The sequence below is a fragment of the Ostrea edulis genome, chromosome 9 (assembly GCF_947568905.1).
Source record: "Ostrea edulis chromosome 9, xbOstEdul1.1, whole genome shotgun sequence".
NCBI lineage: Eukaryota > Metazoa > Mollusca > Bivalvia > Ostreida > Ostreidae > Ostrea > Ostrea edulis.
The window spans coordinates 40,393,630-40,410,601 of record NC_079172.1 but is presented as its reverse complement, the minus strand read 5'-3'; positions in this window follow the sequence as shown (position 1 = coordinate 40,410,601).

The following is a 16,972-nucleotide window of genomic DNA, read 5'->3' as shown; positions in this document are numbered from 1 at the left end:
TTTAGAAAGGATTATCAGTGCAATATAATCGAACGTGAGTTAGATATATGTATGAGAGAAGGTACAGACATATAGACATACATGTACATCCCCTTTTGCGTCTGTGTGAATAATAGTTTCGCACTCTACCGCTCCATTGACAACATATCGCCGTTATACTCGCCGTTACAAATTCTATAATTTTGAATTTTGTTTTTATTTTGTGGACAAAATTATTAGGGCGGAGACCGCCGCACCTGCTGCACCTTTGCCGATGTCCTGGAAGTAAGCTAACAAAGGAGCGCAATTATGCAAGACATATGTATTAAAATGCATATGTAAAAGAGTCAAAACCCTGGGGTTCCAAAACTCCTAATTTTAGTACATTTCTTTTTGTTTCTCCTATATAGAAAAAGTGACTATAACAAACCTTGATCAATCTTTTTCTCAAGAAACACTGAGCCAAAAAAGCTGATATTTACATGAAAGCTTTCTGACATAATGCAGATTCAAGTTTGTTCAAATCATGCCCACGAGGTATGATTGAGCCACAATAGGGGATCAAAGTTTTACATACAAATATAGAATAAATTTTCAAAAATCTTTTTTTCAAGAACCACTAAGCCAGACAAGCTGAGATTTACACAAAAGCTTCTTGACATAATGCAAATTCAAGTTTGTTAAAATCATGGCCCCTAGGGGTTGGATGAGGCCACAATAGGGCATTAAAATTTTGCATACAAATATATAGGGGAAATCTTTAAAAAATTTCTTCTCAAGAACCAATGAGCCAGAAAAGCTGAGATCGATATGAAAGCTTTCTGATATAATGTAGATTCAAGTTTGTTAAAATCATGGCCCCGCAGCGATTATGTCAGAAATGAAGGGAGAAATAAAAAATGAAATCATCTCGGATGTTAAAGAGACACTAACAAAAGAAGTAATTGAAAGCGTAAAAGCTCAGGTGAAAGACGAATTTGAAAGCAGAGTCGACCAAAAAGTAAAAACGTTTGTGTCGAAAACTAAAGAAATTGAAGATGGGGTGAATATGGACTTAATAAACATAAGAGAGAAGTTTCAAGAACACCTTAAAGAATTGAGATCATTACAGAGCACGATGAAAAGATATCGATCCCTGACGGAATCAGCGTTGACCCTCGCTAATCACAACCAGCAGTATTCTCAGAAAAACAATATAAAATTTCTAGGATGGAAAACCTTCGAGAAGAACTGTGCGTCATAATGAAGGAAGCAGCGAAAGTGACCATCGACCCCGCTGATATTTTAGCCATTCACAGAATTCCAGGGGCGAAAGGAAAAATCAGACCAGTAATTGCAAAATTCAAAAACTCAGAATCTAAAATTACAGTTATTCGAAACAGGTCTAAGGGAGAAGTCAAAAAATGCTTCAAGATGTTCGATCATATAACACAGATGAACTCTCAATTACTAAGAGATCAAGAGAAAATCCAGAGTGCCTGGTATTACAACGGAAAAATTTTCGGGTTGGACCAGAAAGGTGTTCGACACAAGTTCGATATTATGGACACAGCCTGTTACCCTGTAGAAAGCTAAACAAACTTTAAATTTCCATGCGGGAGCAACAAATTTGGATCGGGTTTGAAATACCAGTATCTGATGAGCGACAGGACCGGGATCGGGATCATCGAACTGATACAAATTGTTTACATGTGTTTGTGTTATTATGTGAGTGTTAGTGTGTGTGAATGGGTAAACAATGGACGGGTAAGTTACTTGCTGAAAATGCCTAGATGTTTAGTTGTTTTACTTATTTTTCTGCGATGTCGTTGTCTGAAAATATTTCAATAGCCACAGTGAACTGTCAGGGGCTGGCAACTCCATCTAAACGTAAAGATGTTATTAATTACTTGAAACAAAAGCGTTTTTCTATTATATGTCTACAAGATACTCATTTTATTTCTGAATGTGAACCATATATTGAATCACAGTGGGGATACAAATGTATTTTTAATTCTTATATGTCAAACTCAAGGGGTGTGTGCATCTTGTTCAATAATAACTTTGAGTTTAAAATTCATGGTGTAAAAAGGGATTGTGAAGGTAATTTACTTGCACTTGATATGACAGTTGAAGAGAACAAAGTAACTCTTATTAATATATACGGGCCTAATACTGATAACCCTCAATTTTACGAAAATGTACGAAATATTTTCTTGGAATATGACAATGAATATTTTATTCTATGTGGTGACTTTAACCTCACATTAAACCCTTCACTGGATACTTATAACTATTGTGGAATCAATAATCCCAAAGCACGTGCTAAAGTTCTAGAAATCATGGACGATCTACAACTTTTAGATTACTACAGAGTGCTAAATCCAGATAAAAAAGCTTATACATGGCGGAAAAAAAATCCCTTAAAACAAAGTTGCCTTACTTTCTTGTATCTGATAGTTTGTCAAATTTGGTTGAAAACTGTACCATAAAGCCAGGATATAGATCTGATCATTCTGTTGTTATTCTTGAATTAAAATTTAATCCCTTTACAAGAGGGCGTGGCCTTTGGAAATTTAATAACAATTTATTAACAGACAAAAAATATGTTATGAAGGTCAAAGAAACTATTCAATCTGTTACTAGCCAATATTTGGATAACATAGATAATATAAATTTTCAGTGCAAAAACGATATTGATGAAAGTTTATTTCTGGAAGTTTTAATGATGGAAATTAGGGGAATTACTATATGATACTCAGCATTTAAGAAAAGAGAAAAAGACATCAAAGAAAAGAAACTTTTAGATGAAATTGAAATTTTAGAGTCTGACTCTCTTATTGATTTTGATATTCTAGATGAGAAGAGAGCAGCTCTTGAAAACATTAGAAAAGAAAAGCTACAAGGTCACATGATAAGATCTCGTGCACGTTGGATAGAGGAAGGGGAAAAACCTTCAAAATACTTTTGTAATTTAGAATCCCGAAATTATTTAAATAAAACTATCAAATAAATTCAGTTGGATACTGGTATAATTTACAAACAGTCAGATATATTAGAAGGTGTCAAGAAATATTATGAAGCCTTATATACTAATAATGATTTTAACTTAATTAATGTCGACCTGGAAAGCATCATCTCAGATTACAATTCTCCTAAGTTAGATACACATGTAACCAAAAAACTGGAGGATGATATTGAAGAAGCAGAGGTTCTTAAAGTATTAAAAAATATGAAAAACAACAAATCCCCGGGTAGCGATGGTTATACAACTGAATTCTTTAAATTTTTTTGGAATGACATTAAATATTATGTTGTTAGAGCTATTAATTGTATATATCATAAGAGGGAACTTCCTATTTCGCAAAGACTAGGAATCATTTCATGCTTACCTGAAGGGGATAAACCAAGACAGTTTTTAAAAAACTGGCGACCAATTACACTTTTAAATGTATTATACAAAATTATATCTGGTTGTCTCAGCTTTAGAATTAAACAAGTTTTGGATTATATAATATCCGATACACAGTCTGGTTTTTTAAAAGGTAGATATATAGGGGAGAATACTCGATTTATCTATGATATTATGTCATACACTGAAAGAAATAATATCCCAGGCCTTCTAGTTCTCATTGATTTCGAAAAGGTCTTCGACTCAATGTCATGGTCATTCATATATAAAGTTTTAAAGAATTTTGGTTTTGGGGAAAACTTTAATCAATGGATAAAAATCTTAAACACAAATTTCAGAGCCTCAGTTTTATAGAGTGGCTTTTTATCTGAACAGTTTGATATACAAAGGGGATGTAGGCAGGGTGATCCCATTGCACCTTATTTATTCATCCTATGTGCAGAAATTCTTGCAATATTAATTAAACAAAACAAAAGTATAAAAGGCATATGTATAGAAAACACAGAACACAAAATATCGCAATATGCAGATGATTCTTCACTAGCCCTTGACGGTTCACCTGAATCGCTTTTTGCAGCTCTAGATACGATAGAATTTTCCCCCAGTTTTTCTGGTCTAAGGATTAATTCTTCTAAAACAAAAATTGTTTGGATTGGTTCAAAAAAAATTTCAGATCAAGTTTTTCACCATACAATATGGAAATTAGATTGGGGATCAACAACTTTTAATTTATTGGGTATTAATTTTTCAGTTGACCTTACAGAAATTGAAGATATAAATTTTGGAATTCAAATACCAAAAATCGTTGCTCTTACTGAACAGTGGAAAAGAAGGATTCTTACTCCCATTGGGCGGGCTACTGTCATTAAAACCTTGCTTATTCCAAAATTGAATCATTTGTTTATATCACTTCCTACTCCAAAGAAAGAAACAATCTCTTATTTATACAAAATTATTTTTGAATTCCTATGCAAATCTAGTGTAGATAAAGTTAAGAGGTCTGTGATAACACAAGACTATTTATCGGGTGGTATCAAGATGGTTGATATAAGCAACTTTATTACATCATTGAAATGCTCTTGGATTAAAAGGCTTACTAGGTCCAACTGTCAGAAACCATGGATGAATATTTTTTTTGCCATGTATGGAAATGATATTTTAAAGAAATTATATGACTTTGGAGATAGTTTTATTGTGGAACAATTATGTGTTAGAAGCAATGTTTTTTGGAAGGATGTTTTTAATGCTTGGTTTTTTTTTATTTGAAGACTAGTCAAAATCTTCCAAATATTAAAATAATTTTCATAATATTCCAGTGTGGTACAATTCTGATATTAGAATTGCGGGAAAACCTGTTTTTTATGAGAAATGGTATGAAAAGGGGATTAAAGCTGTTCAAGATTTTTTTGATACTGATTGTAACTTCCATACCATAGAAAAATTTCAGTGTTTATACAATCTTCAAGAAGTATGTGTAATGAAATACAATAGCATTATTACTGCAATTTCAAAATATTTAAAATGTCTGTCAATTGATAGACACTCAACCAAACAAAATGTTAATCCATGTATGCCTATATTTTTTGAACCAGTTTTATTACATGAAAGATGTTCTAATATTATTTACAATATTTTAAATGCAAAAGAAGATATCCCAACTTCTATGGGCAAGTGGAAAACTGAACTATCTTCATATGGAGTAGATAATATTTCAGTGCAAGATGTGTTTAAAATTTTTTCAAAACATCAAGTGATTCTTCTGTTCAGTGGCTACAGTTTAGAATTTTACATAGAATTCTTCCTGTTGGTTATTATTTGAAAAATATTAGTGTTAAAACAGATGATCTCTGTAGATTTTGTACAAGTAATATTGAAACAATAACACATATTTTTACTTCGTGTAATAGGATCCAAACATTGTGGAGTGAGTTAAGTCTTCATATATATAAAAAAATTTCAGAAAGAATTGGTTTTAATGTGTCAAATATAATATTTGGTGAAATTCCACTGTCTTTAAATAATAAAGCCATAAACTTTATAATTCTATATGCTAAACAATACATATTTATCTGTTTAATACAGAATAAAGAACCAAATCTTGTTGGGTTACTATGTCACAAAGTTTAAATATCATGTAGAGAAATATGCTGCAATTCAAGCATTTAAAATACATAACTTTGATAAAATATGGATGAAGTGGGAAAATATTTTTGCAATTGATTAATTATTACTACATGTACTTGTCATTATTTTTAGTACATGTATTATTGTTATTATTATTACTTTCACTATTGTACAGCAAGTAACTTAAACCACAGGGTGATGTATTCATGTATGAAAGGTATGTTTGTGTAAGTGTTTGATGTATTGTATGTAACCAAAAAAATAAATAAATTATATATAAAAAAAAATCATGGCACCGGGGGTTTGATGAGGCCACAATAGCGGATCGAAGTTTTACATACAAATGCATAAGAAAAATCTTTAAAAATCTTCTTAAGAACCCCCGCGGTGGCCAAGAGGTTAGAGCGTTCGCCCCGTATGCAGAAAGCCCGGGGTTCAAATCCCGGCCGCGACAGACCTAAGTCGTAAAAAAAGGTAGTGACAGTTCCATCGCCAAACGCTCAGCATCAGGTGTGAATGTCACGGGTCCTCGGAGATAACTTAAAAAATGGATGACCCGTGTCACAGTAGGTGTGGCACGCTAAAGAACCCTCACTGCTCAATGGCCGTAAGCGCCGAGCATATACCTAAATTTGAAGCCCTTCACCGGTCTTGGTGACGTCTCCATATGAGTAAAAAAAAAGCTTTCTGAGATATTTCAGATTTCAGTTTGTTAAAATCATGACCATCAGGGGTAGGATGGGGTCACAAGGGGGGATCACAGTTTTACATACAAATATGTAAGGAAAATCTTTAAATATGAGCCAAGGTGATTCAGGTGAGCGATGTGACCCTTTGGCCTGTTGTTCAACTTTGGAACCTCCGTCAAAAACTGGATAGAGGCTTTTTATAGTAAAATTAAATCCTGTGTCATACAGAATGGAATTAAATCTAATTACATCAATCCAGAAATCCAGAAAGAGGCTGTAGACAGGGAAATCCTATATTCCCATATATTTTCCTATTGTGTGCTGAAATTTTGGGTATTTTAATTCGTAAAAATAAAGATATAAAAGGCATAATGATAGAAGGAGAAGAGTACAAGAGTTCACAATATGCAGACGATACATCACTAATCTCTGATCGATCACCCGAATCTATGGACGGGATTCTTAGAGAATTAAACTACTTTGCAAGATTATTAGGGCTTAAAATAAAGTTTTAGAAAACAAAAATGATAGGGGTTGGTAGTAAAAAAATCAATCTCAGAAGATGTATATCATCATTCTACGTGGAAGTTTGATTGGAATAACCACTTTTGATCTTTTAGGGATTAATTTTTTAGTGTATTTAAATAACATGATCAATATCAACTATCTACCGAAGTTAAAATGATATTAAAAAATATTAAATCAATGGACATGACGAAAATTAACTCCCATTAGTAGTAACTGTAATTAAAACACTAATTATCCCTAAACTAAACCACTTGATACTTATTCTACCCAATAACCATCAGAAATTGTAAAAATATTCGAAGATGAAATTTATCTTTTTCTTTGGAGAAGTAAAATCCACAACATAAAAAATACTCTCATTCAAGATTACTGAGATAGTGGCCTTAGAGTGGTTGATTATTCCGAGTTTATTTTTAGCATTAAAATCAAGTTGAATAAAAAGATAAATTCATTCAGATTCAAAGTGGGTAAACTTACTTAAAACACAATTACATACAGATATTAAAAATCTTTGGTAAATGGGTCCAGACTTTACTGTACAATTATGTAAGAGAATAACAAACATTTCTTAGAATGACATCTTTAGAAGTTGGCTTGAAATATGTCATATAGAACAACATACAAATATATTTCAAGGACACATATGGTATAACCCAAGAATCACTATGGGCAAGTCCTCTGTCTTTTTTATGCTGGTTTTAATTTCATAAGTGATTTATTTGACTTAGATATGATTTTGCAAGCATCGATACCTTTAAAAAAAACCACGTAAAAACAAATTGTGGTGAATATTGTGGTCTGAAACGGGCAGTGATGGACAGGTTTTTTAAATAGAAAATAAAATGACACGATGCTTTCATATGGACCAATTATGCATAGCTCTATGAGAATATTCTACACCAATATGAAAGGATGTAAAGATATGTATGGTATTCTCATTGATAGTAAGAAAGAAACAAGTACTTCAACATTGAAATGGAATTGATATGGATACCATTTCAATTCTAGTGAATGGAGCAAAATTTTTGAACACCCCTTCAAAGTCACACATGAATCAAAACTTCATTGGTTGCAGTTCCAAATTTTACATAGAATAGTTCCCACAAATTCATATTTGTATCAACTTAATATTAAAAAATCTTCAAGATGTTGTTTCTGCAATAATGTAATTGAATCAATTGAACATCTAGTTGCTGAGTGTTATCTAGTAAAGGCGATTTGGAATGACATTGAAGAGTGACTTTTATGCAAGTTTAGAATGGAAGCGAAGTCAGTCCTCAACATCACACTCAGAAGTAGACAAGCACTCGCCTTCACAAAATTACAAATAAATTTAATGACTTGTTCACTAATATCGCACACAAATATGCAGCTACATTTGACAATATTTTACCCATTGTTAACCAACAGATTCCGAAAGGTTTATTTTCAATACCTCTGATTAACGAGCACTTTGTTATTTCTGAGGTTGTGTCTATGTCTAACTCAAAATCTGCAGGTTTAGACGATGTTTCTGTTAAACTTCTAAAAATTAGCATGCATGTAATAGGAGATATTTTAACACATACCATGAATTGTTCAGTTAAGTCGAATGTGTTTATTGATGAGTGGAAAAAATGCTCGGGTTACCCCACTGTATAAAACTGGTGAAAAGTTTTTGGTCCAGTATCTGTTCTTCCTATTCTCAGCAAAATTATTGAAAGGATATTCACAATTATTTTTACGAATACCTAATACGTCACAATCTTATCAATGAAAAACAGTCTGGTTTTAGACCTAAGCATTCATGCGAAACAGCTCTTCATGGTATAATTGAAAAATGGTTACGAAATAAATGGTTGGCAATGGAAAACTTACAGGTGTCTTATTTGTAGATCTAAGTAAAGTTTTTGACACGGTAAATTACGACATATTACTTCACAAACTACTGACTTTTAGAATAGGTGAAAATTCATACAATTGGTTTAATTCTTATTTGACAAATAGATCACAATGTGTTAGATGGAATGGAATTCAGTCCGACAAATTAGATATTACAATAGGAGTACCTCAAGGATCAATACTTGGTCCTTTGATTTTTATTCTATATGTAAATGAGTATCCAGATTGCTTACAATACTCTGCAGCCCATATGTATGTGGACGATACAACCCAAGATGTCTCGGATAAAAGTATAGATGTTATAGAAAACAAATTACATGTGGATCTTAAGAATACTTTGGAATGGATGGATAAAAACAAACTTACAATCAATATCAAGAAAACGCAGTGCTTGATAATTAATACAGAAAAAAAGATTAATTTTTTTTTAGAAAACTTTCGATAAAAGTGGACAACATCGCCATCGAAAATGTATCATGTGCATAACTACTTGGTGTTTATATTGACAGATGTCTCACGTGGTCTGAACATGGTGAAATGTTATCCAAAAAACTTGCATGCAAAATAGGTGTGTTATCTAGATTACGGTAGTCCTTGTCAACTGAATTATTAGTGAACATTTTTAATACAATTTGTTTTCTCAATTTTAACGACGAAAAACAAGGACCGTCTTTACAAATTATGCAAACTTCAAATGCGAGCTGTTAGAGTAATTTTAAATAACAATGTTTATACACCCACAACAGAAATGATGCAGCAACTTCGATGGATGCCTCTGTCAGACTACTTTGTATATAGAACTATGAAAGGCGGAGATAATGAACAGTGATCAATCTCATAACTCCTATAAGCAATACAATATAGATAGTTAGGCAAACACGGACCCCTGGACACACCAGAGGTAGGATCAGGTGCCTAGGAGGAGGAAGCATCCCATGTCGACCGGTCACACCCGCCGTGAGCCCTATATCCTGATCAGGTAAACGGAGTTATTCGTAGTCAAATTCAGTGTGCCAAGAACGGCCTAAGAATCGGTATGAAATACGTCAGACAGCATTTGACCCAATTATATGTTGTATTGACGAAATAGATCGTTATAACGACCATAGAATTTTCGAAATGCTGACTTTTATCGAGACTGTTGAAATCCCTGTATGATCAACTTGTTTGTCAGTTGCTTGCCTCGATTTAAAAACTGACTATACACAGAACAAGCTCTTGCGTATCGAATCAGTTGAAGATATAAACACCATATGCAGGTGATAATGGAATATTCTTGTCTTCAAAGTTTTACATGGTCTAACCCCCGATTATTTAGATGTTTTTCAGTATGTTCATGAACTTAGCAGTAGGGCTACCAGATTAAGTCAAAGTAATTCATTACATATGCAGAGAGCAAAGACACAATATTTTAGAAGATCTTTTACAATTCACAGTTCGCAGTTATTGAATAATATGCCAGAATATTTAAAATATTATCCAGCATTAGAAACTTTTAAATCCGCTTATCTTAGAAATACTTTTCATTCGAGAAAATAAAACCACATATATTTGTTTTTTTTTTTTTTTTTTATTATTTTCAGTTTTATTATTATTTTTTGTTTATTTATTTACTTCCGGTTTTATACGTAAATAGCGTGCATGTATGTATACAACATACTTTTATATACTATTTTATATTGTATTTGTATAATACTGCTGTCTGTGTATATTTTTTCAGGATCACAATGTAAACTAGTTTTAAACTAATTGTGCTATCCTGTTTAAATGAAGGATAGGATTATCATTATAATTATATTTATCTTTGGACAGAACAACATTATTTGGAAAATATACGAACAAGACTGCTCATAAAGTAGAAAATTTGATAACTTTGATAATTAAGAATTATATATTTTCAAGTAAGGACGAAAGCCACCCTGTGCTAACTTTAATATAAATTATTGAAGAAAGAATCATGATAGAAATTTTATTGTACCCACCTTTCTAAAGAAAGTTCGGGTATATTATTTTTATCCCGGTCTGTCCCGGTTGTTGTCACTAAAACATTTACAGCTCAATCCAAATGATATTCTGGGAGCTGAATAGCAAAGTCATGTAGATGTGTAATAAGGTTTTGGAATTTTCATATTGGCTCCAGGGGGTAAATAGGGGCCGAAAAATGACGTTTTCTATCACAAAGCTTGTCATTTAAACTCCATCTACATCTTTAGGAATAGTCACATGATATTCAAGAAGCTGAATAGTCCTGTTCTGTAGATGTGCAATAAGGTTTTGGAATTTTCATATTGGCCCCAGGGGGCAAATAGGGGCCGAAAAATGACGTTTTCTATCAGAAAGCTCCATCTACATCTTTAGGAGTAGTCACATGGTATTCTAGGATTGTTGACCTTGAATTACCTTGAAAGTGGGTCAAGGTCAAGATCACTTTCTCCTCCACAAGGTCTTAGGTGGTTGACCTTAAAAGATGGGGTCAAGATCAAAAGCCAAGGTCACTCTTCAAGATGTGGGTCTCTACAAGCGACGCAACATGAGTATGTACGTCCTTCCAAAGGAAGTCTATAGCCCTTTCCTTCACGGGATTCAGCATGATAGCTGTCTGCACTAAGTACTTGCAACACACAGATAGATGACCGATACTGTGGCTTCTTTGCTAGTTAAACATTATAGGATTCAGCGATATAAAAAGGGATGGGGTTCCAGAAATAAAAAAAATGAATCGATAAAAATAAATATACGTGTATCATCCAGTGCTAGTTAATCCTTTACTTAACTTGTACATTGTACTTTGTTAGCTGACCTGTTTTTATAGTCATAATTTATTCGAAAACTTCTACGTGAGAAGAAAATATCTCTCGCTGTGACCTTCAATTCGACTTTTAGATATATCGATGACGTTTTGTCTATTAACAATGATAGCTTTCATTCATATGTCGATTTGATATATCCCTGTGAGCTCGAAATAAAGGCCACCACAGAGTCGTCCACTTCTGCTTCATACTTAGATATTTTATTGAAAGTAGACATTAACGGCAAACTGACAACTCAATTGAATGACAAACGGGATGATTTCAGCTTCTCCATCGTCAACTTCCCATATTTGTGTAGCAATATTCCATTATCACCTGCATATGGTGTTTATATATTTCAACTGATTCGATATGCAAGAGCTTGTTCTGGGTATAGTCAGTTTTTAAATCGAGGTAAGCTACTGACAAACAAGTTGATGGTACAGGGATTTCAACAGTCTCGATTGAAGTCAGCATTTCGAAAATTTTACGGTCGTTATAACGATCTAGTTCTTGCATTGGGTCAAATGTTGTCTGACGTATTTCATACCGATTGTTAAGCCGTTCTTGGCACACTGACTTTGACTGCGGATAACTCCGTTTATCTAATCAGGATACAGGGCTCACGGCGGGTGTGACCGGTCAACAGGGGATGCTTACTCCTCCTAGTCACCTGCTCCCACCTCTGGTGTGTCCAGGTATCCGTGTTTGCCCAAGTATCTATTTTGTATTGCTTATAAGAGTTATGTGATTGATCACTGTTCGTTATCTTCACCTTGCATTAAAAATAATTGCCTGCAAATATGAGCAGTATTATATTTTAAAAAAAAACTACAAAGATGTCTCACAGAAAGGGGGGGGGGGGTAGTCAATCCCCGGATTACCCATTTGGACGTAGAGTATATTTAAAGGCAAACACCTACGTGCGGGTATTACTGTCTCATGACAGCATATAGTTATTGTTAAAACAATGCAAATGAATGGTGAATATAACGAACGATGATCAATCTCATAACTCCTATAAGCACTACAAAATAGATAGTTGGGCAAACACGGACCCCTGGACACACCAGAGGTGGGATAAGGTGCATAGGAAGAATAAGCATCCCCGGTCACACCAACCGTGATACCTATATCCTTATCAAGTAAACAGAGTTATCCGTAGGCAAAATATACAGAGTTTAAAAACAAGTGGCAGTATATTTTTGATATGTTATAATTTATATGTATTCATTAATGTTTTTATTAGAAAACTAATTTTTGCTTACTAGCCCTACCCTCGAGAAATGAACATGTGCCCCATTTATATTATTATGTATTTTTTCATTTATTTAATTTTCTCTCCTCTTTTCTTTCCTTTCTTCTTTTTTCTGTTCTTTTTCTTCTATGTTTAAAACGTCTTTCACATTAACGCATGTACATATCTTCTAGCTCTGTGTTGGTGTATACATGTACATGTACGTATATGTATGGGGAAGTGTATGTGTATATAGATGAATATGTGATATATTAATTGATATAAAATGTGACAGTTGAATAAATATTACAAATAAAAAAATATTATTGCTCCAGTTAACCAATAACTGTTCCTTTCTCTGTGTGTGAAATAAATTATGTTTTCAAAAGGGCACGGATCTTCCTTGGCAAGAATTCAAATATTGTTAAATGATGTTGTTTCGGCACTGATTTTGACGTTGGGTTATTCCGTTTACCTGATCACGATGTAAGGCTCACGGTGGGTGTTACCGGCCGACGGGTGATTCTTACTCCTCCTAGACACTTAATATCACCTCTGGTATGTCCAGTGGTACGTGTTTGCCTTAATCTTAAAGTTGTATGCATTATATGATTGATCACTGTTTGTTATCTTCACGTTTTCCTTTGATAAAGCTAATACTAGTACTAAAACTAGAATTTGATATCATTATCTACAGCACTTGGCGGGGATTATATAAATTGAGGGATATATGAGCGAATTTTAATCGTAAGATTTTTTTGTTATATAGCTGTGTTTGTACACATATGAGGTGGGATCAGGGGCCAAGGAAGAGCAAGGAAGAGTACCCCGTATTGACTGATCACACCCGCCGTGCGATCTATATCTTAGTCAGGTAAACTGAGTAATCCGTAGTCAAAATTAATATGATAACATTTTTCAGCACCCACTGAAATGGTCAATACCAACAGTAAATATATCAGTAGGTATCTGCAGTTGTCAGCAAAAATGACACTCAGTGTTATTTCGTTCAGTAGTGTTTGCTGTTAACCTCTATGCTCAGTAAAGGATCCAAATATATGACACATATGAGGAAGAGTCTGTAATGTCTTTTATTTTTAGGTCACTCGGATGGATCAAATTAACAAATGAATGAAGTTGAATAATAGTAACAGATAAAACGTCGTCAATATATCTCAATGCCGAATTGACGGCCACGACAAGAAATTTTTCTTCTGTTGTAGAAGCTTTCAAATATATTCTACATCATAATGATGCAAAACAGGTTAGTTAATAAAGGAGAAGAATTCTTGAAAATGGGAATTCCAACAGTGTTGAAAGAAAGATAAATTGAATTGGGTTTATTGCCATTTTAGCAATATCTAAGTCATTTTACGGCGGTTACATAAATGGAATATGATAAGTTTTGAAATCCCCAGACGCTTTGCAGTGTACTATATATCGAAAACCAATGAATGATCTTTTTCGTGCCAAGACCGTTGTGATCTTTGACATGCAGCACCGTTTAGCGTTCTATCTGACACATATGTAAATAGGTAAAAGATAAAGCATATCATGTCTATACAGAATTGAATTATGATAGCATTCAGTTTTTGGTATAAAATCGCATTCTTGGACAAAAATCTAAATTATTTCATTGCTGACATTTTATTGTTATTTCGGATTTCAAACATTTCAGTTGAGCATCGCTGAAGAGACATTATTTGTCGAAATGCGCATATGGTGTATCAAAATTGGTACCGTATAAGTTTTACATTTGTAAGAAGTTCTTGCATTGATGGCAGAGTATCAGTACATTCTAAAAGGGTGTTATGTATAGCTAATGGATAGTCACAAGATATACCTTAAGGCTAAAGTGCTCTTTAAAGTGAGAAAAAATGTGCTAGTTTGGAATGAGCGAGACGTATTGTTGAGATAATCACTTCGTCCTGGCATATCTGTACGATATTTCACGGTTTGTTTACTTTGATAAATTAAAATTTATCCATGTCGCAGAAATCCCCATAAAACTGCCAAAGACAATTGATGTGTAGTTTAATGAAATATTTTAGATCAGTGTAAGGAATTTTAAAGTTCAAAATAAAATACTGAAGTACATTTCTTCCCGCTTTGAATGTTTTAATGTTGTAATGAATACCAAGTCTTGATATTGCATTGATGAAGATACATATGTATAGGGATCACGGCGGGTGTGAGGTTCGACAGGGGATGCTTGCTCCTCCTAGTAACATGATCCCACATCTGGTATGTGTAGGGGTCCATGCTTGCCTAACTTCTAATTTTTCATTCCTTATAGGAGTTATGATATTAATCATTGCATTTTATCTTTACATTTTCATACCAAAATGACATGCAGACGTCAACGATATTACTTTGTTTAATGAGAAGATAGTGTTGGCTTAAAATATCTCAAATGTATGTAAAACTTATACGGTACCAATTTTGATGATCAATATTCGTACTGTTTATTGACTTAAACAAGATAGGAAGTCTGAGAATATAGTAAAATGGTTGTCATTAGAAATGTTAATGTATTTAAATGCAGGTTAATAGCCATTCCTTTATTCGGGAGATGTGTTGGGAAAACGTCGTTCGTGATTAAAGGGAAAGGCAACCCTAACCACATATTTGCTTTTATGAATAAAGTATTACTTACTGATATCGTAATTGACAGTCTTTAACAACAAAAACTTTGATTAACAATTAAATCAACATTAATCTATCATGTATTTTAAATTACCCGCCGCTACGAGAGCGACCATTGAAGTTTAATTTATGACGTCACACCGTCTATTCCGGTTTATTTCATGAGCAACACAGTAAACATGACAAGTCACGAACAGTTAAGTTTGGAGCCGTATAGTATTGAGCCCGTTCTTTCGCAAGAAGAAATTGAGAAAAGAAGACGTTCGGTTGAGTTAAAGACAAGGCAGACGGTAAACGTTCTTCATGCAAATGTCTTGAACCTCAACTTGTCATTACGCAAATGATGGATCCACAGTTTAGGTATTATTTCCTTTTCAAATGACTTGGTTGAGTCGGAAATTTCGAAAAAAAAACCCATATCTCCCCTTCACATTAGTGTAATTAACTGCTTGCCAGGAAGGCATCAACCTATTTATTCGTAAAATCTACCACATGCACAACTTTGATGGTCTCTCAGGTGCTTGGGTTCAGGACCCCCCCCCCCCTCCGAATAAGCTATACAAGTTGATTTAATTGATTTTTTTGTTGAAAATATTTCTAATGCATGTCAACGTCTTGCATACCCATTAAGTCCAAAATACATGTAATTCAAAATAAGCCCTCATAAAAAAATACCCTCACTGGTTATCATAAGTTCTGTTTGAATAACCAGTGAGAGTGTTCTTTCAAAGGGCTTATTCTAAATTATTTTGGACTTTATGAGTATGCAAGACGTTGTTGAGATGCATTAGAAATATTTTCAAGAAAAAAATAATTAAATCAACTCATGTAGCTTATTCGTAAGGGGGGGGGGGTCTAAACCCAAGCACCTGTGGATGATCTTAGAATCTCATCAAAACCGGAACAGACTGTGTAACGTCAAAATTATTGATTTTTGTGGTCTTGAATACAAAAGAGTTACACATCATGGCAGCCTCTATAGATCACGCGAATTTCAATTTTTGACGTTTTGAAATTAGTACTGAAGCTTCTCCAGGCCATATATCAACAGGATGGTATGACAAATTTTTATCATATGATTAATCCTATCATTTATCATGTGAAATTTTTTTGGGTTGCCCTTCCCTTTAATGCAAAAACAGCGACTTTATGTTAGTCATTTGAATCATCTGTAGAACTATCCGTTCTAGAATGTTTAGAATGCTTTAATTCCGAAAGGTTTTGCTTGAAATGACGGGTTTTATTTTGGATTTCTTACATTCAGACAATTATGGTTTGATCAATTTCCATGGTGGTATTTAAGGATGAGTTGAGGGTTGAATAATGTCTTAAGGTAAGTTAGAATCATGCATATGCTTTCTAACTCGCAGACCAGTTGATGTTATATGTTACTGGTTTTTATGACAGAAAATTTCAAACTAAGGATGGAAAACGTCGTCAAATGCAGGATAGTCAGTATTAGAGAGTCTATCAATGAGAAATTCCTGCATACTTTTGATATCAGTTTCATTGTATTTTTGTTTGTTTCGATGTTTTCTGCCACACTCAGTTTTTGGATGACTGATGATATGAATACGTCTATGAAAGGTGAAGATAATGAACAGTGATTAATGATGCCAAAAGCCTAGTCTGTAATTTATCCTTGGAAATTGTGAATTGAAATATAAAATAGTAGTATGTTTTCATACTGTTGATTTGAAAAAAAAAT